Raw genomic sequence first — 27,330 nt, 5'->3', positions numbered from 1 at the left:
CAGCTCATTTTTTATTGACGATGATGCTCTCTGATTATGAGAGATACCAAAGTTGACTGTTTCTCATAGGGATCTCTTGTGTGTTTTTAGAGACCTTCTAATGACTGGGAATTGCCAAGCTGCATTTCCCTTCACTTCAGGCTTACCTGCCCTGGTGGCCACATCACCCTCAAACCCAGCCCCCACAGCCTCTGGTTCTTAGATTTTCTGCAGCCCTGTGTTGCTTGTTCAGAGTTTCTGGAGAGAGTTTCTCAGGATGACCCACTGCTACCCTCTCCTATGAGGTGCACATCTGTCTGGTAGAGAATTTGCTCAACCTTGCCTTGCCAAATTCTGAAACTGTGACCAATTCTTCACACTGCCCTTTCTCATCTCTCTGTTACAGTTGGAGCCACAATGGCTTACTTGGTCGAGTGAGGAAAGAGAATCTTCTACTGTCCCCCATGGAGAGTTAGGAGAAAGAAGCACTTCATATTGAAATGTCTCCAAAGAAAACCTCACTCAGTCTCTCCACTTTCTCTTAGCCGGGCAGTTGCTCATGGGCAGACACTGGCAGAACTGTTCACACCTCTTAGGGCACTGATCTTCCAACTCTCTGATTTGCAGATCACTTAAAATTAGTTTGAAAGTTGAATTGTGTATTCCTTATACATTTTATGTTGATATCTAGGATTTTTAATCATAAATTTAAATAGTACCAAAGGATGTGATTTTTTGCTTATTGTAAATGTCAATATCTTAAAATAAAAATAGTACATTATTCTTTTAGATGTACCTAATGGAACTTAAATACCATAGTAATTTGATTCCTACTGCCTTCTTTTAAATAAATCATCGTGACCTACCATTACTTCCACAAGAAAATGAATAACTTCTTTGAATAATACAAGATAGTACATTGTTCTTTTATCCTTCTGAACCCTTTTTTTTTCCATTTTACTTCATCCAAAGGATTTTTCCCCATATAAATAAGTTTTGGACTTTCCAGTCTTAATCGTGTCATACTTCTCTTCAATAAAAATACTCATTTGTTTTTCATTTCCTGGAATCATAAGGTGCTATTTAGGAAATTTCTTCTAAAGTGTATAATCATAACAACTATTAATACTCAGTTGATCAAAGCATAACAAGTACTATGCATTTTGAAAAATACATCCTAACCATGAAAGTAAACTTTTATCAGAAATGTGCTTTCTAAGGAGAAATGAGACCTTTCTTCTTTTCCTCCTCTCCCTTTTTCTCTCCTCCTATTTCTTCTTCCAGTATTGAGGGAAAGTGAAGATTTGTTGGAAATCAGCAGACAGTAAAAGAGAGTATTGGACCATGAGTAAGTGTGCAGTTACGAAAGATTCATTACAACCCTTAATGGCATTATTTACAGGGAAATCTATAATGCCTTCCCATTAAGTAAATCCAAATAAAAGAATTACATGGTAGCAAAGAGTTACAGATGAGAGATGAGGTTAATGAATGACAGTAAGCAGTAAAAGTCAAGTAGATAGAGTACTCAATAATTTTGGAATAAAAGTTAAAAAAATTCTCTGAATCTAAATAAGTGCTCAAGTAAATATAGTAGTCTATCTGTATATTCCTTTTACTCAAAAATATAATATTAATCTGTTATCAGTAAACTTGGAATTTGTCATCCTTTTATTCTTGAAATTGTATAAAATATGCCACGAGACTCAAACCTGGGGCTTGATGAGCAACAGCTTAATACACATGGATATATATATTGTCTCTTTGGGATCATGGGGTTGCTCACAACCCAGACAATACACCAAAGTTGAGTTAGGGATGGGTTAGACATTTGCCCTCCTTGTGAAAAGAGGAAAAAGGGATTCTGTGGGGGAAAAAAAAAGTGTATATCTCTGAAATTAATTCTGGGCATGGACCCCTTTAGTAGTCTTGGTGCACCCACAGGTACTGTTTTAGGGACCTCTACATTTAGGATGTGGGGTCCTTGATCCCAACTGTATATTCATCCTTTAAGTCTTCTGCCAAAACTGAGCAACCGGAGATGCCACATATAACTTTCCATTTTATGAATATATATATACATTCCCCTGGGAGGAGAATCTCTAGCCCTTATTGACTTTATTAAAGGCTCTACTTTACACAAAAGGATCAAATAGCACTAACTGGCAGATTGACCTTATATTATAATCTTATTATTAGGCAACCATAGATGCAACATATGACTGTAGATTATGTACCGTACATAACATTTCTCCCTTGTTTTGATTCTGCAGACCAAATGGTCTGCTTCTGTTAAGTTCTCCCCATATCCACTGGGGACTCAGCTGCCATTCCACAGGGCATGGAGTGCAAATTAGTTATTCAGGCTCCATCAGCAAACAGTGAGAGCACTGTGCAATCTGTTACCCCGTCTAAATATCTGTGGCACAAACAATCACTTAAACATGATTATAGTTATTTGATGCTACAACTTAATTTCATGATAAAATTCTATGTATTTATTATCTCTCTGCTGGTTTTTATAAGATCTTGTAGCACAAAGGACTTGGTTTGTTTGAAATCAGATATCCATTGTAATTTGCACAACATGCACACCAAATGTGGGATGTTTTTGTAGGAAGGTAAAAAGACCAATAGCAGAACTATGTTTTGTTTTATTTAGAAAAATGCTGCAGTGCCAGGATGTTTAAGGAATAATGCTTCTGGATATGTGCAGAAGTAGCTGAAGAGCGGGGAAATACTCATTTGAAAAATTCCTTAACCTTGGCTGAGACCTAAACAGGTAAAAAGATGACACAAAGGAAAGGAGAAAGTGCATCCTAATCTAATGGAACTAAGGGAACCACCAAGCTGTCAATTCACTGAGCTGTAGATGTAGAAACAGAATGGAGCCTTTCAATTCTGCTGCCTTCTCCCTGGGGTTAGAGACCGGTTGCCATGGATATTCTGGATTCCAGCAGCTAATGGGAGGGAGATCTGTAGCCTTGGTATCCTGGGGACCCGCCAGGGTGAAACATGAAATGGAGGCCTGTGGGTGTGGTGGTGGAGGGCTGGGAAGCAAGAGGTCATAGGGCTGGTTTCCAGCAGAGTTAAAGCTGATTTTATTTCAAGTCACATTCATTTGGCAATCTATATTTTCCTGAAAAACCAGACCTTTTCATCCCTCCCCTACTGAGCAAAGAGAATCTTCATCTCCTTAAAATGGTTACTATCACAGCACTAAGTAGTGTATGCTATAATTAGATGTGCAACCATGGTTCAGAGAAGGATTTTTTTTCAATGTATTTGGTGGGGGAGGGGAGGAGCGAAAATAATTTTAGTTTTGTTCAGAGATTAAACTGTTTAAGAATACCCCATATAAATAGCAAATAAAGTAAATGAATAAGAAAGTTTCTGATTTATTCTGTTTCATCTAAAAATATTGTTTGTTATGTCCCCTTCTTTCCTTCTAGTAACTCATTGCAAGGTCAGCCCTTTTGCTTCCTTGTGTCTGCCTTTCATTCTGCCTCGGTTTTTAACCAGGTCACATAAAAACACTTTCCTTCTCTATAATCTTGGAGAATTTCCCTCTCTGGCTGGATAATCGAGCACTTTAAAGTCAAGTTCTTGGACAATGGTTGCTAATTCTGATAAGCGGGAAGTGGCTCTGCCCTGACCTTTTGAGCTGCCTTCTCAGCAGAGCACTGAAACAGCAATACGGTCCTCCTTAGATGATTTCAGTGAGCAAAAGATTCAGCAGTAACTGGCCATGCTGCCTTTCTCTTCACATTCCTTCAGCCTTCACTGAAGGAGTTGCTCCAATGCCCATCAAATAAATCTTAATCACCAATGTTGCCTGAGTAGGTGGAAAGGTACAAGTTGAAAAATAGGACTGTTTTTGGTTTTAATGTCCGTCTTGCCTTTAAAATATCACATGGTCTTTGCTTGGCACTCACCATGTAGCTGGTTCGCAAGAGCAATGGAGGAAGGTTGGCCTCTGTTAATCCTTGCATCCCAAGGATAGAATTGCATGTTTAATATTGTCAACCTCATAGAAAGGATGAAGACTTGGAAACATTTCCCTGTAGGCCAAATTTAAGGAATTGAAGTGGTTAGGAATCCAAGAGAAGTATTTGCCAGACCCAATGAGCATATGTTGGCCAAGGAAACACATCAGAGTTCTGCTAGTCGTTAAGAATTACTGAGATTCTTCCATTATATTCCCCTTCTCTCTATTGACCAATCCTTTGCTTTTTCTACCTTTATTGCTTTAATCTATTAGACATTAAGGTAAATATCTGGTGATCGTCTGTAAAGCTGTCTTTTTTTTCCCTTCCAGCTTGAGAAAGGTGTATTGGTCATTCATAGAATTTCGCATCCACGTATTTGTAGCTATCAGTACAACCCTGTGGCATCCAAAGACCCTATCTTTCTTTACCATGTGATGTGTCATGGCATCCTCAGATCTGTAAGAATCAGGTACCATCCAGAGAATTGGAAAGCATACATAGCCTGAATTGGAGTAGAGAGTATGGAAAATGAGCATGGAGACTTTCCCTCAGTTACTGACAGCCAGTGCATCTCATTAACATTCTTTCAGAAAGAAAAGAGATAATTCATCTGCTTAATTTTCTAATAGCTGAAGGAATAAAAGACTTGGATTAAGTGCTGGCAATACAAGGTATTAATGGTGTGGTCATAAGAAATTAATAAAATCTCTTAAGATTCTAACTTTCCTTAACTGCAAAATGATGGGCTTATATGATATCTCAGTGCAGTTTACAATTTCTGATTTTATATAGGAGGCTATTCACATAACTTAAAAATTAAGAAGAACTTTCTTCATCTAAAACAGAAATCAAAAGAGAGGTTTGAAAACTTGACAGCACAAAATAGAAAATTATCTCTATACCCAATATATATCCAAACGTTATCAATAAAATTAAATATTAAATAAAAATTAAATAATAATAATTAAATATTATTATTAAACATGTGTCCTATATCATGTTGAGGTTCCCTTTGAACCTACTTTGTTGAGGGCTTTTGTCAAAAATGGATGTTGTGCTTTGTCAAATGCTTTTTCTGCATTTATTGAATTGATCATCTGGTCCTTATCTTTTATCTTACTGATGTGATGTATCATGTTGACTGATTTGTGGATATTGAATAACCCTTACATTTCAGGAATAAACCCCCCTTGATCATGGTGAATGGTTTTGGAATGTGTTGTTGGATTTGGTTTGCTAATATTTTGTTGAGGATTTTTGCATCTATGTTCATTAGAGATATTAGCCTGTAGTTCTCTTTCCTAAAAAAGAATTATCCATTTATTAGAGAAAGTGCATGCAGAAGTGGTGGGAGGGGCCAACAGATAGATAGAGAGTATCCTAAAGCAAGCCTCCCATTGAGTGCAGAGAGCGCAATGAGGGGCTTGATCCCAAGACCCCTGAGATCATGACCCGGGCTGAAGCTGAGTCAGACACTCAACTGACTGAGCCACCCAGATGCCCATGTAGTTCTCTTTTTTTATGTGGTGTCTTTATCTGGTTTTGGTATCAGGGTAATGCTGGCCTCATAGAATGGATTCAGAAGCTTTCCTCCTCTTCTATTTTTGGAATAGTTTGAAAAGAGTATTTTTTTTTTTTAAAGAATAAGTATTCTGCTTTAAATATTTGGTAAGAATTCACTCGTGAAAGACACTTCTTTCTGTACTTTTATTTGTTGGGAGGTTTTTTCCTTTTAATTAGTAATTCAATTTTAGTGGTGGTAATTGGTGTTTTCAAATTTTCTATTTCTTTCTATTTCAGTTTTTGTAGGTTATATGTTCCTAGGAATTTATCCATCTCTTCTAAATTTTCCAATTTGTTGGAATATAATTTTTCATAATATTCTCTTATAATTTTTTGTATTTCTGTAGTTGTTATATATCCTCTTTCATTTCTGATTTTGTTTATTCAAGTCATCCCTTTTTTTTTTATCAGTCTAGCTAAAGGTTTATCAATTTCATTCATCTTTTCAAAAAAAAAAAAAACATCTCCTGGGCAGCCCGGGTGGCTTGGTGGTTTATCACTGCCTTCATCCCAGGGCGGGATCCTGGAGACCCGGGATCAAGTCCCATGTCAGGCTCCCTGCATGGAGCCTGCTTCTCCCTCTACCTGTGTCTCTGCCTCTCTGTCTCTGTCTCTCATGAATAAATAAAAATCTTAAAAAAAAACAAAAAAAAAAACAAAATATCTCCTGGTTTCACTGATATGTTCTGTTGGTTTTTGTTTTTATTTATTTCTGCTCTAATCTTTTCTGCTTTTCCTTTCCTCTCCTGGTTTGGGGTTTTGTTCATTTTTCTTTTTCTAGCTTCTTTTGGTGTAAGGTAGCTTGTTTATTTGATTTTTTTTTTCTTCTTGCAATAGGTCTATATTGCTACAAACTCCCCTGTTAGAACAGCTTTTGCTACACCCCAAAAATGTTGGACTTTTTTTATTTCATTTGCATTTGTTCAGCTTTTGCTACACCCCAAAAATGTTGGACTTTTTAATTTCATTTGCATTTGTTTCCATGTATTTTTAAATTTCCTCTTCGATTTCTTGGTTACCTCATTCCATGTATTTGTGTCCTTTCCAGATTTTTCTCTTGTGCTTGATTTCTGGTTTCATAGTGATGTGTCTTAAAAAGATGCATATATGACTTTGATCTTTTTGAATTTGTTGAGACTTGCTTTGTGGCTTAACATAGGATCTGTTCTGGAGTATGTTTCATGCACACTTGAAAAAAAATGTGTATGCTGCAGTTTTAGGATGGAATGTTCTAAATATATCTATTAGATCCATCTGGTCCAATGTGTCATAGCAAGACACTGTTTCTTTGTTGATTTTGTTTGGATGATCTATCCATTGTTGTATGTGGGGTGTTAAATTCCTCTACTATTATTGTGTTAGCATCAATTACTTTCCTTATGTTTGTTCTTAGCTGCTTTATGTATTTGAATGCTCCCATATTGGGTGCGTAAATATTTACAACTGTTAAAACTTCTTGTTGGATTGTTCCCTTTATCATTAAATAGTGTCCTTCTTTGGCTCTTGTTAACAGTCTTTGTTTTACAGTCAACTTTGTCCAATATCAGTATTGCTACCCTGGCTTTCTTTTCACTCCCATTTGCATGATAAATGCTTTTCCATCTCTTCACTTTCAATCTGCAGGTGTCTTTAGGTCTAAAGTAAGTCTCTTGTAGGCAGCATATAGATAGGTCTTTCTTTTTTAATCCATTCCATCAACCTATATTTTTAGATTGGAATGTTTAGTCCATTTACATTCAAAGTGATTATTGACAGGTATATACTTATTGCCATTTTGTTACTTGTTTTATGATTGTTTTTGTAGTTCTCTGTTTCTCTCTTTAGTCTCTTCTTTCATGGTTAGTTGGCTTTCTTTAGTGATATACTTGGATTCCTTTGTCTTTATTTTTGCATACATATTATCAATTTTTAATTTGTGGTTGCCATTAGGTTTGTATATATCTTAGACATGTAGTGGTCTATATTAAGTTGTTAGTCACTTCAATTTGAAACCATTCTTTACTCTTCTCCCCCACATTTTATGTATATGGCATCATACTTTACATCCTTTTATTTGGTGAGTCCCTTCAATGATATTTACAGATACCTACCTGCTGTTTTTTACTGCTCTTTTGCTTCCTACTTTTCTTTTTCCTTCTTATGGTCTTTCTTTTCCACTTAGAGTCCTCTTTTACATTTCTTATAGGCCTAGTTTAATGGTCATGGGTTCCTTTAACTTTTGTGTGAGAAATTCTTTTCCTTCTATTCTGAATGATAGCCTGCTGGATGGAATATTCTTGATTGCAGATTTTTTGTTTTGTTTTATTTTGTTTATTTCAGCACTTTGAATATGTCATGCCACTCTCTTTCGTCTGTCATAGTTTCTCCTGAAAGATCTGTTGATAGCCTTGTGGGGTTTCCCTTGTATGTAATTGCTTGCTTTTCTGTTGCTGCTTTTAAAATTCTCTATCACTACTTTTTGCCACTTTAATTACTATGTGTTTTGGTGTCGACCTTCTTGGGTTGATTTTGTTGGGAGCTCTCTATACATCCTGGATCTAGATTTCTGTTTCCTTCTCCAAATTCAGGGTTTTCAGCTATTATTTCTTTGAATACATTTTCTACCCCCTTTTCTCTCTCTTTTCCTTCTGGGATCCCTATAATGAGAATGTTATGTGGTTGATGGTGTTGTTGAGATCCTTTAATCTATTTTCATTTTTTATCATTCTTTATTCTCTTTTTGTTTAGTTTGATTGCTTTCCATTGGTCTGTCCTTTAGATCACTGACCCATTCTTCTGCTTCCTCTAGGCTGCTCTAGTCTACTAGTGTATTCTGTCTAGTGTATTTTACATTTCAATTATTGAGTTCTTCATCTCTAATTGGTTCCTTTTTATGTTTTATATCTAGTTGTTGAAGGTCTCACTGAGGTCCTCCACTCTTTCTTCAAGTCCTGTGAGTATCTTTATGAGTATTTCTTTAAATTCTCTGTCAGGCATTTTACTTATCTCCATTTCATTTTCTCTTGATGTGATTTTTTTCCTATTCTTTCATTTGGGACATATTCCTCTGACTTCTTGTTTTGACAAATTTTATTTTTCTATGTTAGGAAAGTCAGCTATGTCTCCTGCTCTTGAAAGTAGTGGCCTTATGAAGAAAAGGTCCTATAGTGCCCTGCAGTGCATTGTCATCTATTTACTAGAACTTGGCAATTTAGAGTTGTCTTTTATGAGTGTTTTATGTGCCTACTCTTGTGGCTGAAGCATATTTGCATTCAGTCTAGTCTTCTGTAATGGCTGTCTTTGCCTGTTGTGGGCAGGGTTTGGTTCCTGTATTGTTATTGGGCCAGTTTGGGACCACCTTAGCCTTGAGTTGAGTCAGACCCAAGTGTTTGCTGGAGCTTTGGTGGCACCAAACTGCAAGGCACTTTCTTTGTGTTGTCCCTTGAGAAGCTTTTGTTGGTTGTTGGGGTCTGCAGTCAGACCAGCTGCCTGCCTCCTGCCACTGCTGGTGCCATAGTCATATGGTATGTGTAGTTATCATCCCCTTTCCCTGGGGCAAGAATCACTTTGGAATGGTGCTGACTCTTTTGAGGCTACTTGCATGCTGCCAGCCTTGCTACACCATTTTATATGGATTTCTGCTAAGGGTGAGTGGGTGGGAAAGCATGTGGTGCCATCAAGGTCTGTGGGTCTTCTGTGAGAGGGGAGCCATCCAGGAAACTACCACCTGGACTGGGATGGGGGGGGGTCATGTGCACAGGAGAACATGGGGGGCGGGGCATGCTTTTGGGAAGGGAGGTAGAGCATGTTTGAGCTGCACTGGTTCCTGTAGGTGTCTGTATAGCTCGGCCAAGGAGTGAGGGAGGAAAAAGTGCCTGCTAAGTCATTTGTTCTTAGAAAAGTCTCCAAAAGATCTCTGCCCCTCAAGCATAAGGTCTAAGATTAGTAGTGAATCAACCTTCCTCTCACATATCCCAGATGTTTTTCAAATTACTGCTTCTATGCTGTATCCCAGCAGGGCTGTTTGTTGTGCTGTTTCTTTAAGGTGGGGACTCAGATTCCTCTAACCTTCCTTGTTTTCCCAGGTTTGAGCCTACTGATTTTTAAAGTTCCATGTGTGTGAGTTTAACTAACTAATTAATTAATTAATTAATTAATTATGATAGTCACACAGAGAGAGAGAGAGAGGCAGAGACACAGGCAGAGGGAGAAGCAGGTTCCATGCACCGGGAGCCTGACGTGGGATTCGATCCCGGGTCTCCAGGATCACGCCCTGGGCCAAAGGCAGGCGCTAATCTGCTGCGCCACCCAGGGATCCCCAAAGTTCCATGTGTTAAGCCTTACTGATTATAAGAAGTTGCAAAATTAGGCCCTTCTGGTTTTCAAAGCTAAATGTTATGTGGATTTGTTTTCCCAGTGTGAGTCCCCCATGCTTGGGGTGCCATATGTGGGATCTGTTCCTCTCCTCTCTCTGTGCCCTCCATGTTCCTCTCTCTTGCATGTAGTCCCATGTCTCTGGTTCCTGACTGTTTCTCTGCCCTTCCTACCTTCTTCCATGTGGCCTTTTCTCTACATGTAGCTGTGGAGAATCTGTTCTGCCAGTCTTCCGGTTGTTTTCTGGGTTATTTACACTGATGTGGATGTTAATCTAGTTGTATCTGTGGGATGAGGTGAGTTTAGTATCCTCCTACTGTGCCATCTTCTCCAAAAGTCAGCATTTTAATTTTTTATTTAAATTAAATAAATGTTTTGTATAATGAAATTTTATTGCTTTTGTATAGAGAAAAATTAATTTAATAAAAAACTTAAAATGCTACCATTTTAGAGGAATTCATGGCTAAATTAATTTCTAAACTGGCACTCATCTATATATAGAATTGTGACAATAGGGGCAGATTAATTAAATCTGTAGTAATGATGTCAATAAAGGCAGTACATATTTTTTCAGACCAATATAATTCAAGACACAGATAAATTGGTGTTCATTTAATAATTTCAGAATTATGTAAAGGGATACATGAACAAATATTCCCCCGGTCAAGTGTGAGGAAAAATAGGTTCCTTACAGCTGTATGTGTCCTCTGAAAGAACAGAGGACAAGATCTGCAAGAACAATTGTGTAGGCTGGAAGAGCAAAAAAATGAAAAACATTTTATTGAATTTGATTCTAAATAAATTTTTAAAAATCACAGAGTAGAGTGAATATACACTATTAATATTCACATAGGAAATGCTATGAGAGTTTCAGAAGAATATCCCTCACCTTGTTTATTTTAGATTTTCTCACATATATTGGAAGGAATTTAACTGATGTAAAATAGCTTACTCTCATAGTCTAGTAAAATTTATCTATGTGGATTTTTTTTTTATCTATGTAGATTGACGAATGACTTCAAAATACTCATTGAAGAGTTAAATTATTCACGCTTTCTTTTAGAGATTTATTTATTTATTCTGGGGGCAGGAGAGAGAGAGAGAGTGTGTGTGTAAACATGAATGGTAAGAGGAGCAGCAGAAGAGAATCTCAAGCAGATTCCTTACCAACCACGGAGCTGATGCAGGGCTTTATCTCATGACCATGAGATCATCACCTGAGCCAAAACCGAGAGTCAGACATTTAACCAACTGAGCCATCCAGGCACCACCAGCATGCTTTTTAACAACAACAACAATAACAACAACAACTTCTTCTATTGTAAAATCTTTTCATTTGAGAGTTTCCAAATTTTGCCCTTTTACCATATCTACCTCCTCTTGCCACCTGGGTCCTACCCTCCCATCCCTAACTCTTGGAAATCACTAATATGTTCTTCTTTCTAAATTTATCATTTCAAAATGTTACGTAAATGGAATCATATAGTATTTAACTTTTGGGAATTGGTTTTTTCACCTTAACACAATGCCCTGGAGATTCATCACAGGGCATTGTGTATGCCAATTATTTGTTCCTTTTTTTTCTTTTTCTGGGCAATATTCCATGAGATTTGTCTCACAATTTGTTTAACCATTCACCTGTGGACAGCTATTTGTAGCTTTTGGCTATTTTGAATAAAGCTTCTATGAGAATTCATGTACTGGTTTTTGTGTAATACAAGGTTTTATTTTTTTGGAATAGCAGTCCCAAGAGTTCAGTTGCTGGGTCATATGATAATTGTATGTTTATATCGATAGGAAACTGCCCAAACATGTTCCAGAGTGGTTGTATCATTTTAAATTTCCACCAGTAATATATGAACCATCTAGTTTCTCCTCATCCTCTGCAGTATTTGATGCTATCACTATTTTTCCTTTTGGTCTTTCTGATACATGTGTAGTGATATCTCATTTGTTTTAATTTGTATTTATCTGATTGCTAATGATGTTGAAATATTTTCATGTGCTTATTTGTCATCTATATATCCCTCTCATCTATATATCCTTCAGCTAAATATCTATATGACTTTTGCCTGTTTTCTAATTGAATTTTATTTATTTAAAAAAAATTTTTTTAAAGATTTTTTATTTATTTATGACAGAGAGAGAGAGAGAGAGAGAGAGAGGCAGAGACACAGGCAGAGGGAAAAGCAGGTTCTGTGCATGGAGCCTGATGTGGGACTTGATCCCTGGTTTCCAGTATCAGGCCCTGGGCTGAAGGCGGTGCTAAACTGCTGAGCCACCCAGGCTGCCCTCTAATTGGATTTTAAAAATTATTGAACTTTTAGAATTGTTTAAATATTCAATATACTAGTTTTTTATTGACTATATGGTTTGCAGATATATTGTCTCAGTTTGTAGCTTATCTTTTCATCCTCTTTATGTAGGTTATCATAATGAAATGTTTTAAATTTTGATGAGATTTACCATTAATACTTTTATGGATTGTGTTTTTGGTGTTGAGTCTAAAAATTCCTTGCCTATTCCTATCCCATGTTTCCTCTTATTTTTCTAAAAGTTTTATAGTTTACTCTTTATATTTAAGCCCATGATCCATACTGAATTCATTTTATCTGTGGTATACAGTTTAGGTCAAGGTTTTTGTTTTGTCTAAAGATGTCTAATTAAAAAAAAAGATGTCTAATTGATCTAGCACCATTTCTTTAGAAGACTATCTTCCTCCATTGAATTGCTTTTGTACCTTTGTCAAAAATCAATTAAACATATTTCTATGGATCTATTTCTGGGTTTTCTATGCTCCATTAATTTATGTCTCTCTCTGCCAATATCATGCTGTCTTAATTAGTGTATCTATATAATAAATTTTAATATATATTAATTTTGTAGGGCCACTGTAACAAACTTGGTGGTTGAAAACAACAAAAATGTGTTCTCTCACAGTTCTGGAGGCCAGAAGTCTGAAATCATGGTGTAGGCAGGGTTGTGCTTCCTCTGGAGGCTCTAGGGAAGAAATCTTCCTTGCCTCTTTCAGCTTCTGGTGGCTATTAGCAGTCCTTGGCTCTCTTGAACTATGGCTGCATTTCTTTAATCTCTGCCTCTGTCTTTATGTCACCTTGCCCTCTGTGTTGCCTTATCCATGTGTCTGTCCCCACACTCCTGCTTTCTCTCTCTTGTAAGGATATGTGATCATAATTAGCATTCATCGAGATAATCTAGGATAAGCTACTCCTCTCAAGGTTTTTAATTTAATCACATATTTTGCCAAATAAGGTAATATTCAGATTCACTCTTTTGTCATAGAAGATACTATTTTCAGGTTCCAGAATGTGACATATATTTTGGAGGACTAATATTCAGCTCACTACAGTTGAGTAGTGTAATTTCTCTCAATTTATTCTTGTTTTTATCAAAGATTTCAGATTGTCTTAACTTTTCTAGGGCTTATACTTTTTTTTTTTCAAGAGGAGAGAGAGAGTACCATGAGTCAGGGGGTACAGAAGGAGAGGGAGAGAGAAAATCCCAAGGAGGCTCCACACTCAGCATGGAGCCTGTTGCAGGATGGGATCTCACAACCCTGAGATCATGACCTGCATCAAAATCAAGAGTTGGAGGCTTAACTAAGCCACCCAGGCATCCTGGACATATATCTTTTTATATAAACTTTAGAATAAGAGCAGCCTGGGCGGCTCAGTGGTTTAGTGCCGCCTTCAGCCCAGGGCCTGATCCTGGAGACCCAGGATCGAGTCCCACGTCAGGCTCCCTGCATGGAACCTGCTTCTCCCTCTGCCTGTATCTCTGCTTCTCTCTCTTCTCTGTGTGTCTCTCATGAATAAATAAATAAAATCTTTAAAAAAAATTTTAGATTTGTCCATGGCTACAAAAATCCTTACTGGGATTTTCATAGGTATTGTAGTCTATATGTTCATTGATAGTACATAGAAATAGGATTAACTTTGTATTGCCATAAACTTGTAGTAATTTATTAGTTCTAGGAGGCTTTTTATAGTTTTTTTGGAATTTTCTTTTTTTCCCTTTTTAAAACGATTATTTATTTATTTATTTATTTGAGAGAGAGAGAGCAGAGGGCAGAGTAGAAAGGAAGAGAGAAACTCCAAGCTGACTTCCCACTGAGCATAGAGCTCAACATGGGGCTTGATCTCACAACCCTGAGATCATGGTCTTAGCTGGAACCAAGAGTCAGATGTCTACCCGACTGTGCCACCTAGGTGCCCTGCCTTCGAAGTTTCTACATAAATTGTCATGTTATCTGCAAATAGAAACAGTTTAATCTCTTTCTTTCTCATCTGTATGCCTTTTCTTTTTCTTCTCTTATTGCATTGACTAGACCTTCCAATACTACATTGTGTTCGAGTGGTGAGAATGGACATTCTTGCTTTTTCCTCCTAATCTTAATGAAAAAGCATTCAATTTTTTATCATTAAATTTGATATAACCTCTTTTTTTTGTTTTGTTTTGTTTTTTGCAGATGCTTTTATTAAGTTGAAGTAATACTATTATATTCCCAACTTGCTGTATACATTTTATACATTGTTGGACTTAGGTGCTATTATTTTTCAAGGATTTTTGCATCTATGTTCTAGAGAGTTGTTCGTCTGTAGCTCTCTTCTTTATTACTGTTTTTGTTTTTGGTATCTATTTCATCTTGATTGAATTTTGGTAGTTTTGTTTTTTAAGAAATTGGTCTACTTCTTCAAAGTTTTGAATTTATGAGCATATTGTTACTCATAGTATTCCCTGATTATCTTTTCAGTGACTGCAGGATCTGTAATGATATTTTGATATTGGTGATTTGTATCATATCTCTTTTTATTTTGTTCAGTCCTATGAAGGATTTATTGATTTTCTTTGTATTTTAAGAGCAACTGGATTTTTGTTTCATTGATTTTATTATTTTCAATTTTTAATTTTGTTATATTTTCTTTTGTTGTCTTTATTATTTTCTTCCTTCTGCTTGTTTTAGATTTTCTTGCTCCTTATTTTATTATTTTTAGATAGGAACTTAAATTATTAATTTAATAATTTTCTTTATTTCTAATATAAGCAATGCCATAGATCTATATATTTTTGTTTTTAATGAATTCTCTACATATTTTTAAAAAAATTTTCTTTGAGACTTCTTTTCAATTTATGGTTCATTTAGTAATGAATCACCAAATTCTACCCCTGAAACTAGTAATACACTATGTTAAATTGAGTTTAAAAAAAAAAAAAAAGAAGTATGTCATTTAATTTCAATTCTTTTCTTTTTTTAAACCTCGTGTTTGTTTTGTGACCTAGGATATGGTCTAAGTTGGTGTCTATTCATTCCACTGGTGTTTGAAAAAAATATATTCTGATATTGTTAAGTGGAATGTTCTACATATGTCTGCTAAATTTTCTTGTTGGTTATGTTGTTTAGAAATCCTATATCTTTGCTGATTTTCTGCCTAATAAGTCTATTGGTTTCTGGAAGGAGAATGTTTCAAGTTCCCAACTATATTATAGTCTGTTTCTCCATTCAGCTCTATTAGCTTTCAGTTCATGCATTTTGAGGCTCTGTTATTTGGTGAGTGCACATTTACGATTACTATGTCTTCCTGGTGCATTGATACTAGTATCATTATGTAATGTCCTTCTTTGTCTCTAGTAATTTCCTTTGCTCTGAATTATACTTTATCAAATATTAATATAGTCTCTTCTAATTTTTAAATTTAATGTTTGCATGGTATAACTTTTTTATCCTTTTACTTTATATATACTTATGTCATTTAATTTGAAATAAGTTCCTTATAAACACATGTGTTGGGCCTTTTTTAAAATCCACTCTGTCAATCACTGTCTTTTGATTCATGCATTTATTTTTTTTTAATTTTTATTTATTATTTATGATAGTCACAGAGAGAGAGAGAGAGAGAGAGGCAGAGACACAGGCAGAGGGAGAAGCAGGTTCCATGCACCGGGAGCCCGACGTGGGATTTGATCCCGGGTCTCCAGGATCGCGCCCTGGGCCGAAGGCAGGCGCCAAACCACTGTGCCACCCAGGGATCCCTGATTCATGCATTTATTGAATATAATTCATTATCTTAATTACATATAAGGTAATCTTGATATTATAGTCCATAAATCTGCCATTTTAATGTTGTTTTCTCTCCCTCTTATTCTTGTTCTTCTATTTCTCTTTTGCCTTCTTATAAATTACTTGAACTGGGCAGCCCTGGTGGCTCAGTGGTTTAGCGCTGCCTTCAGCCCAGAGTATGATCCCGGAGACCCAGGATGGAGTCCCATGTCAGGCTCCCTGCATGGAGCCTGCTTCTCCCTCTGCCTGTGTCTCTGCCTCTCTCTCTCTCTCTCTCTGTGTCTCTCATTAATAAATAAATTAAACCTTTATAAAAGAAAAATTAAAAATAAAAAAATAAATTACTTGAACATTTTTCCCCTTTTTTTGGATATCATCTTGATTTACTTATAGTGTATCTTTGTATAGTTTTCATAGTGGTTATTTTGGTTATTACAATATATAAATATGGCTTATCACAATCTATTGATATGGAACATATCAACTGCTTCCTTCAACTGCTCCCCAAGATATCCATGTCTTAATCCTCATAACCTATGAATATATTGCCTTACATGACAAAAGGGGCTTTGGAGATAGGATTAAATCAAGGATCTTGAGATGAAAAGATCATTCTGTATTGTCTGAGTGGGCTCAATATAATTACAAGGGTTCTTACCAGAGGTAGGCAGAGAGTCATAAAACGAGTTATGCTGAGGGGAGCAGAAGTAAGAGAATCAGAGACTTAAAGATGCTATGCTGCTTGCTTTGAAGATGGAGTAAGGGGCTATGAAGTTTCTGGGTTCTTTTTTTTTTAAATATTTTATTTATTTATTTGACATAGAGAGAGAGAACACAAGTAGGTGGAGCAGCAAGCAGAGGGAGAGGGAGAAGCAGACACCTCGCTGAGCAGGGAGCTCAATGCAGGCCTTGATCTCAGACCCTGGGATCATAACCTGAGCCAGAGGCAGATGCTTACCCGATTGAGCCACCCAGGTACCCCAGGAGTTTTTGGGTTCTAATTAAAGTTTTCATTTTAGAAGGCTATTTAGTAGGTCATCCTATTTAGCATGCATACCCTAGTTACCTTTTTTGGGTTGTTGTTAGATGACAGATGAATCTTTAGAGCTTTCCAAGTATTGTTGCAGACTGCTTGATTTATCTTTTGTTACTGGGACTCCCACTGGCTGGTTCTGGCTGAGGAGAAGGGGGAGCTTCCTCCTGGACTGTGCTGCTTTCTGTGCCTGCATCCTTCTTCCAGCCCCCCTGGCTCTGGTAACTTTCTGTGAGAAAAAAGAATCTTAGGACCACTAAGCAAGAAGCACAGTTCCTCAGCCACTAATTATTAGTGGAGCTCCTTTTTTTTTTTTTTTTTTTTTAAAGATTTTATTTTATTTATTCATAGAGACAGAGAGAGAGAGGCAGAGACACAGGCAGAGGAAGAAGCAGGCACCACACAGAGAGCCTGACGTGGGACTCGATCCCGGGTCTCCAGGATCACACCCCAGGCTGCAGGCAGCACTAAACTGCTGCGCCACCAGGGCTGCCCTATTAGTGGAGCTCCTAAAGGACCTCTCTTGCTGGTTCTCCTCGGTTTGCCTGATATTGTCAGAAGAGCTCCCAGTGATTCAGGGCAAGGAAGGAGCCTGACTACACTGGCTTTTGTTGCTGGGTTGGGGTTCTGAAAATACTGGGTCTGAGTGACATACAAATTCTGTTGTAGAGGAGGGAGGCACACAATATTCTGCTGTTATGTTGTTCCTCCAGCCCTGGGGCTCTATGCAAGTTTGCCTTCTTACCACGTTTCAAAGTTCTCTTTTGCTGGTCAACTGTATTATTTCCAGGGCTTAGACTGTCTAGTGGGAAGAAACAGTGAAAAATGGGTCTGTGTCTCCTTGTCCAGAATAGGAGTCACCTTTCAACTTTGATATTACCAAATTGTTTTTCTTCTTCCCTTGGAGATGATCTGGTCTATTAAAAGAACTGTAGAAAGATATTTGAAGTGGACTGGAGTATGAAGGGAGATCAGAGAAGTAGGAGGGGTTAATTATGCAAAACATTATAGATCATATTAAGGAATTTGGATTTTATTCTATGTGCAATGGGAAACCATATTAAGATTTTAAAGTCATGGTTTAATCTGATTTTTTTTTTTTTTTAGAAAGATTGTTTCAATTTCTACAAGGAAAAGAGATGTTAGGGCTTAAGAGTGGCAATAGTGAGACATACAACCTATTGTCAGGTCATACTCAGTTATTTGAACAAAAAGAGACATGAAGATTACTTGAACAAAGAGCTAGGGAGAAATAGATTAGAGATAGATTTGAAAGTATCAACCTATAGATTTTATAATGGATTGACTATGGAGTATGGATGAAAGGGATATGCCGCAAATGTTTCTCAAAGTCTTGGCTTAATGAAATGCATGAATAAGGAAATAAAAGTTAGGGAGTGGATATGAGAGGTGTAGCTAGGGTTGACTTTGAGGTGGGTTTTACATAACTAAATGGAGATGTGTATAAATATCAGAAGAGTGGAATGGACTAGAAATACAAATGAGGGAGGTATCAGATCATAGGTGATATGGAAGTTATAGGAGTGGATGAAATAACTTAGAGAAAATATAGAGTAACAGGAGTCAAGTGCTGAGTTCAGAGTCATGAGGCAAACCAGCGTTTAGTTGTTAGAGGAGGAGGAATATGCCAGAGAAAATAAGAAACAGCAGCCAGAAAGAGATTGGGAGAAAGTCAAGATATATTTCCCATCTCTATAAGAATTTATTTTAAATTCCCAGCACATTAATCACTCAAAATGATGATAAACAAAGCACAGAGTCACAAAAAAACTCCTCCACATAATCTAATGAAGTTCCCTAATTATTCAAGTATATTGTCAATTCATATTTTTAAAAAATTATCTGTAGGAGAAATTTCAGTATGTATGCAAGCACTCAAAAATTTGGAAGATAATATAAGAAAATGCTAACAGACATTATATTTGATGATGGAATTGTGAATAATTTTTCTTTCTTCATTTCAATTTTCTAAATTTTACATTTTTTTTCTGTAATAACTGTATCAGAAAATATTGTCAAAATATATTCTATTTATTTTCTCTGTGAGAAAGTGATTTTCTATTTGTTAGAACAGGAATAATTAACTGAGTGTTATGGTGCCACCTAATTATGTGAAGCATCCCAACTGTTTGTTTTTTTTTTTTTTTTAGTTAGATATATACCATTTATTTGCTTCTCTGCTATCTTCAGGGCTTTCTCATACAGATTAGCATGTAGTTATTTACAAATAATATTGTGAGATAGTGATGCATTGAGCAAAGAATGTGAAAATTAAAGTTAAATTATTTGTATTTGAATTCTGGCTCTGCCACTTCACAGCTCTGAGACATGACACATATGTTGAAAGTGAAACTGTTAGTATATATCTTGAAGTGTTATCTGAAGATCAAAATTAGATAAAATAAATGAATGGCACAGTCCAGTTCTTGGCATATGGTAACTTACTGATATATAATGGTGGTTAATAGCTCTGGCTGTGGAGATGGTGAGCCTGTTTGAAATTAACCAATCACTTACTTAATGGGTCACATTTTACAAATTATTTCACCTCTCAGTGTTTTATTTTCCTTACATGTCAGGTCTTAAAGGTACCTACTCAAGGGTTATTATGAAATAGTGTGTGTCCAACACTTAGAATATTGTCTGAGACTTTCACTTCAGTGACTAGATTTTAAACTCCCCATAGGGCAGGAACCAGTCTTGTGCTTTTTAAAAAAATACACAATGATCCATGTGCTCAAAAAGGTTTATAATTTAGGATTATCATTCCAAATATTAATCCTCAAAACATAAGGCTAGAGTAAGAGCTTTCTTAAAAAATCTTCCTGAACTGTCTCAACAGGTTGATTGATGCTTTCATTCCCCTATGGATCATAAGTGCTGATGCCTAGATGATGCTGAGCATTCCTTGTACACTGCAGGCCACTATTCCATGCATGTCAGTACATTTCTTCTCCAAATAATTGTGGGGTTTTTGTTTGTTTGTTTGTTTTACCAAGGTCCTTGTGTTTATTTCCAAACCAGTGATTATAGTTGTTACATACTGTGGTGACATATTAATTTAAATATTGGATAAACTGATAAACTTTGAGTATAAAAATAAAAAGTCTATCTTTTGAAAAAGTTGAATACTTTGGAAAGATTTGACAAAAATGACTTCCCAAAAATTAATGTCAATTTAGGTGTGGGCAATGCAACAGAAATATACTGGGAAAACCCTCTGCACTCATATTGCCTTGCAAATGGGTTTAGGTTCTCTTTGCATTTTAAGAAATACAAACTAGATGGGATGCCTGGGTGGCTCAGTGGTTGATTGTTTGCCTTTGGCATGGGGTGTGATCCTGATCCAGAGATGGAATCCCTGTGAGGAGCCTGCTTCTCCCTCTGCCTATGTCTCTGCTCCTTTCTGTCTGTCTCTCATGAAGAAATAAATAAAATCTTAAAAAAAAGAAATACAAACTAGAAGTCACAGACAATGGATGATGGGTATGATTTGTGTGTGTGATTCATGAAGCCACACATCTCATTCTGTGGGCCCATACTGAAAGAAGAGCTCTTGGCCCAACATCTAACCATGGGCATGTATATATTTTTTGAGGTTAAAATGAAGTATTTAAGGTTTATAGACAACCATTTTTTAATGATTCCCTGCTTTAACCAACAACTATTCATCTTGAAAAATAAGAGGTCTTCTAAAATACTTAGATGGATTCAGCAGAAATTAAACTGAGTATCTAGTGATTTTGAATTCCAGTTTAACCACTTACTGACCTTGTGACTTTGAGCAACTTAGTTATCCTCCCTAATCTTGGTCCTTCATTTTTAGAAGATATATATTTTTTTATTAATAAGGGTTTTTAAAAGATGAAATGAGGCCATATATGTAAAGTACATAGCAGAGTTCCCAGAAAGGGAGCAAGTGCTTAATATTATAGTTTTCTATATTGTAATGACCATTGAGTCTCTGCAACCATGACCTCTTCTAAGCTCTAGAGCCACATTTCCAACCGTAGACTACACATATCCAACTATCTCTCCTTTAAGGCACCTTCACTATTCTCCTAGACTGAGTCTCAGATTAATTATCAAGGCATCATTCTCCTGTCTTTTCAGTCACCCTCACATGTAAAAATGACTACCAAATAGATTTGATTTTAAATTTTAGAAATTCTCTTCATTTTCTCTTCTTTTTCACTACTAATATTCCTTCCTTCCTTCCTTCCTTCCTTCCTTCCTTCCTTCCTTCCTTCCTTCCTTCCTTCCTTCCTTCTTAATTGCTTCTGAATTGCTCCAGTTTATTTACTTTAGTAAGAGCTATTTTATTTTCATTACTCAAAAGTGGGTTTAAGTAGTTTCTTTCGATTTACTTAAATAGCATTCCCAGTTATTTATTTGGCACAAAACTTCATTAGCTCTCATAGTACATTCCCATCTCTCTTCTTCCCAGTACATTCATGGCCAATATTTATCTTTCCAAGAAACAAATGTGATCTGTGCACCAACACACACACACACACACACACACACACACACACACACACGCTTAAACATTCATACCTTGCCATTATATCCCAGTTAGGACCCAGGCTCCTTAGCTTCACATGTAAACCCATCACAGTTATGCTGGAACTATTCTGTAGATTTAGCTCCTGCCTTTCTTCAACCAAACTCAACTTATTGCTGTTTCCAAATATAATTTTACAATTCTGCATTGTTGTGTTAACTCTTCTATGTGAATTGCTCTGTCCTTTGGAGCATCCATTTGGGTGGATCAACTTTTATTGCCCAGAAATTGTTCCCATTTCTAAATATATAGTTTTGAAGGTATCTTAGGAGATCTGGGGGACTAGTGCTGAGATCTACACACACACACACAACTGGATGATTTGCACATCTGTGGGCAGAATGTAATTCTATCAGAGTTCTTTTGGGTTGACTTAGTGTCTTCTCACTAATTACTACACATAGGGCCTCAAGTGACAATAACAGCTGGTTATGCAATTAAAACCTTTCTGCTGTGAGTGGAGAGCTCAGTCAGGATGACTAGAAGGGTACAGTGATAATGTACTCATTGGTTTAATAAGATGGAAAGTATGTGGTTGCTCAGTTATGCAATTCATTTGACTCAAATGGAGAAATCAGATTAACTGCAGGCAGGTATTATAAGAATCGACAGGTCTGACATCCTCAGTGTTCCATGAAACCAAAGGTTGTCCTTGTAGAGTCACAGGTATTTTTTTATTCCTTTTTTTTCTTTGAGAATTTCTACAAGCTGAAACAAATGTTCGATATACACTCTAGCAGCTAAAAAGATATTTTGATTTTAGCTCTATCAAGTGCAGGATTTGCAAAAAAGTAATAACCTCAGTGACAAGAGGCTAAAAAATATGACCTGTGGAAACATTACTGCATGGATCAGTATTCTAAATTGCTTGGTATCTTGGCACAAAAAGAGCAGAGATATACAGACATCTCATTTAGACTCATTCAGATCATTTTGATTCATGTTTCACAGAAAAATACTGTCCCTGTTTTCTAACATTATTTAACATTATTTTGGTGAAGGCTGATATGGCAGATTTGCTTTCAGAATGACTCAAAAGGAGAAAATAAAGAACAAAATTCCTTTAAAAATGTAATTTATTGGGGCAGCCCGGGTGGCTCAGTTGTTTAGCGTGGCCTTCAGCCCAGGGCTTGATCCCGGAAACCTGGGATCGAGTCCCATGTCAGGCTCCCTGCACGGAGCCTGCTTCTCCTTCTGCCTGTGTCTTTGCCTCTCTCTCTGTGTGTCTCTCACAAATAAATAAATAAAATCTTTAAAATATATATATATATAACTTATTTCATCTTATTTTAAATATTCTTTATTTCAAAAAAATTTTAGTTTAAGTATTTAAAAATATTCCTTATTTTTGAATTAAGATGTTTTCTTAAAGGCACATGGCCTAAAAATAATAAATTATTGATATAAATTTACTGAAATATATAAATTTTCATGGCTGGGCTTCCACACCTGTGACTGTTTCTCAATGTATTTGTAGCTAAGCTGTGTGAAACATATTAGTTTTGTCTATGTTCATTCCCCTACCCCTCCTCTCCTTCATTGTGAGCTACTTTAGGACAGGGATTGTGTATTTGTCATCTGTGTAATCCTATCACATACCAGGATGCAGTTCATAGTATCCATACTTTTAATGAAGGAATTGATTTTATAATCACTTAGATAATACCTAGCTTATGGCACATACTGTTTTAAGCACCTTCTATAGTAGTTAAAATATTAACTAATTTTATTCTTTTTTTAAAGAAGTTTATTTTTTAAAATTTTTATTTATTTATGATAGTCCCACAGAGAGAGAGAGAGAGAGAGAGAGAGAGAGAGAGAGAGAGGCAGAGACATAGGCAGAGGGAGAAGCAGGCTCCATGCACTGGGAGCCTGACGTGGGATTCGATCCCGGGTCTCCAGGATCGCGCCCTGGGCCAAAGGCAGGCGCCAAACCGCTGCGCCACCCAGGGATCCCAACTAATTTTATTCTTATAACAACTGTGTTGATAATCTGTTGATGCATGACAAATGGTCCCACAAGTTAGGATCTTAAAGCAACAATGGATATTTATTATCTGACACAGTTTCTGAGCATGAGGAATTTGGGAGCAGCTTAGCCGGGAGTGTCTGGTTTCAGGGTATTTCATGAGGTTATAGTCAAGATGTTTTTTACATGCTGCAGTTATCCGAAGACCTGACCAGGGCTGGATGATTGGCTGCTAAGGTCATTCACTCACGTGATAAGTTAGTGCTGATTGTTGGCAGAATGTCTTAGTTCTTAGCATACTGTTTAAAAGTTCAGGTGATTACCTGTGCTTCTGACCAACTGGCTGTAAATTGGAGGTTCCCACCACCTCCTTCCTGAGTTCCATTAATTTACTAGAGTAATTCACAGAACTTAGGAAAACAGTTTACTTATCAGATTACCAATTTATTATGAAAGGACATAACTGAGGAACAATCAGATGGAGGAGATACAGGACAAGACATATGGAAAAGGGTTCAGAGCTTCCAGGTCTTCTCTGGCACCACCTTTCCAGAACTTTCACATGTTCCCCAAACTGGAAGATCTCTGGATTTTTGGATTTTATGGAGGCTTTATTATATAGGCACAATTGATAAAATCATTGGCTATTGGTGATCTATTCACACTCCAGCATCTCCCTTCCCTTCCCTGGAGGTGGGAGGGTGGGGGAACCTGAAATTTCTAACTCTCTAATCAAGTTTGGTTCCCTTGGCAGCCAGCTCCTATACTTGGAGTTTTCCAAAAATCACTTCATTAACATAAACTCAAGTGTGGTTGAAAGGGCTTATTACGAATAACTAGATACCCATAGTTACCTTTATCACTAAAACTAGGAAACCAGGACAAAACCCAAGTATTAAGAAAGATGCCCTTATCGCTCTAATCATGTAGGAAAGTCCACATGTTTTGAGAGCTGTGTTTCAGGCAAGGGGACAAAGACCACATATATAGTTCATAAATTTATAATTCACATTATCACAGTTGATCATTGAGGGTGATCTTGGGAACCGGTCATTATAACAGAGTATATGACATAGATGCTTCCTCCTTTTTTAGTTGGGGGAAGTGAGGCACAGAAAGGTTAAATAATTTGGGTTATGATGAGGATTAAATGAGGCACACACACATAAGCTGCAACGCATTATATGGGCACTTATGAAGCAATAAATATTAGCTGCTATTTTATCTGTAAGCCAGGCTAATTGCTTTTGGCAGTTATTTTCAATTTCAGTGGGTCCAGATGGCAGGTTGTGGGGTCAGTTCCATTTTATGGAATCACGTTTTGTGACTTTAACATAGGGAACGCTGGCATGTGATGTATATTGGTTTCCTATTGTTGCTGCAGTGAATTACCACAAATTTAGTGGTTTAATGCAACACTGTTTTATTATATTACAATTCTGCAGGTGAGAAGTTTGACACAATCTTACTGGACTAAAGTCAAGTTATTGGTAGTGGTACATTCATTCTGGATGCTATAAGGGAGGAACATTTTATTGCCCTTTCCAACTTCTTGAGGCTGCCTGAATTCCTTGGCTCATCACCCCTGTCCTCTGTCTTTGAAGTCAGTAGTATAGGATCAATCTTTTTTTCTCTTAAATCTTCCCAGCCCCTCTTCTGTGGTCATATCACTGACTCTGCTTTCTGATCTTTGTGCCTCTCTCTTAAAAGGACCATTGTAATTACATTGGGCCCACCTGGACAATCCAAGACACTCTCCCTAAGATTCTTAATTACATCTCTAAAGTCTCCTTTGTCAGGTAAAATGTCATTCACAGATTCCAAGGATTAGGATGTGAACATATTTAGGAGGCCATTATTCAGCCTACAACATGATGAATGCTAAGTTTTTATTTGAATCAAAACTTTTGTTATAGCCACTGAACTCTCTCACCGAAGAGAGTGGAAGTTAAATCCATCTACCTCTCTCAGGGGTGATTTTAAAATTTATTCTATTTTCTGAGAATGATCTAAGCCTCTTCTTGCTGAAGGATTGTGAGAAGTAAGCAGAAGACACACTGGACCAAGTATCAGAGACTGAGTTCTTGCACAAACTCTTCCTCTTTCTAGCTGTGGTACATTGGGAAAATCATTTAGCATTTGGAAAAATATTTAAAATATGTGTTGAACAAAAATACTTGTCCTGCCTAGCTTACAAGGATTGCTATGTTCATCCGAAGAATTATATGAAAAGGCATGCTTTGTAAGTCACAAGGAGCCAAACAGACATAAAATCCTATTGGTTATCAATGTATTATGCTGTTTGAGGGAATTAGCTTAACATAGAACACTGGGAGTAGGGCAGACAGAGTGGGACCAATACAGTCTTTTAAAAAGAGACATCCTCACAGTGCCAGACTCTTTGCCTTCCTTGATCTGGCCCCACACCCTCCTACTGCTAGTGAGTTTCCAAGTCCCCACCAATGGAGCCAGCGTAGCTACAAACACAGACAAGAATAAACTTGAACATTTTGAGGGTCTCTTTGAGCAGGACTGTGAGGGGAGTATTATTTTATCCTATGCTTTGGGGAATTACATCATTTCTTACTATGTGGAGCTGGATGGAACACTGGAGAAATTTTCTAATCAAAGATATCTATGTCCCTTAGGATCTTCCATGCTCTAATAAAAACAATGACTTTAATTTGTGAGGCTGGGTTTAAATAGCATGTTAATCAAGTTAAAATGTTATTAAGGGGCTCTTGTATGCCAAATTGGGGAAGGAGTTAAGTGTTGAATATTCCTCAGAAATTTTTTTTTTAATTCACTTATGTGTATGTCTTACAAATAGGCATTTGGGGGCTGATGGAGATATGTGAGATAACAGGATAGTCACAAGTGAAGGGGTAAAAGTCCCTGATGGTGATTACATGGTGTTTGTGTTATTCCTTCTTTTGTAAAAATGTGTCTGGGCTGCTTTGTGTGAGTCTGTGTCAGGGCCCTGATAGAACCCCAGGACTTCCATTTAGTAATCCTTTCAGGGCCCACAGATACAAATAAAAGATAGCTGGGCCCACCCTGTTTCCTTCTCTTTTCTAAGCAATTGTTTATACAGTGAAGGCCTGGAGCCCTGTCATCTGAGATAATGAGCTGATAAGGAGTTAGAGAATGGTCACACAGAATCAAAACACTCAGGTCTGGGAAATCACCCAAGAGGTCCTAAATTTAGCCCTTCAATTGCTGCTTAAAGCCTTAGAGCTTTCAAAGGTGTTTTTTTACCCCTTTTCAGCCAGCATTTAATTTTCTTAAAATCATTATTGATTCTTCTCAACCATCAGTCCGTTTTCTATAGCTGTCGATTTTTTCTACCCATGAATCCATCTTGCTCTGAGGCACTGCGGGGTTGGAGCTTCAGGCTTCTCCCCAGCAGTGTGCCTGTCTTCCAGCCCACCAGGCCACACACACCATGGTGACATCAATCACCCAACAGGAGGCAATTGCAGATGACTGCAACCTCTACCCAGTCAGTATCTTTTAACAAAAGACACAGGACACTTTGAATTTGTGGGAAACAACCTGGATTTTTGCCATGTCCTCCTTGAAATAGAGATTTCACAGAACTAAATCTCTTTCAAAGAGGGGAATTACTGCCTGCTCTGAAGGGGGAGTTGGGGAGACTCCTGGTCCTGTGCCTTTGTCTCTCCATATAAAGGAGAGCAAGGAAAGACCTGATCTTCATAATCTTGAGCAGTCATATAAAGATGTTTGAGGGAAAAAAAATATGTTCTTTTCAAAGCCTGCCTT

The 27,330-nt window shown here is 37.0% G+C and overlaps 1 long non-coding RNA gene across 6 annotated transcripts in view; it reads left to right on the top strand.

Annotated features, from left to right (window-relative positions):
* Positions 1–27,330, top strand: part of LOC112655897 (uncharacterized) — a 127,296-nt gene that overhangs the window by 46,900 nt on the left and 53,066 nt on the right. For 3 of the 6 annotated variants that reach the window (XR_003133943.3, XR_003133946.3, XR_003133940.1), the window contains one exon: positions 2,642–2,761. The exons of 2 other annotated variants lie outside the window; for them this stretch is intronic. This is a non-coding gene — a long non-coding RNA (uncharacterized LOC112655897). Of the gene's footprint in view, positions 1–2,641; positions 2,762–8,418; positions 8,464–27,330 lie in introns of all 6 variants that reach the window. One more of the 6 variants, XR_007404887.1, reaches the window with a different exon arrangement.

Source organism: Canis lupus, chromosome 22 (genome assembly GCF_003254725.2).
Source record: "Canis lupus dingo isolate Sandy chromosome 22, ASM325472v2, whole genome shotgun sequence".
Taxonomy (NCBI): Eukaryota; Metazoa; Chordata; class Mammalia; order Carnivora; family Canidae; genus Canis; species Canis lupus.
Note: the sequence above shows the minus strand (reverse complement) of the source record. Positions and strands in the feature narration are given on the sequence as shown.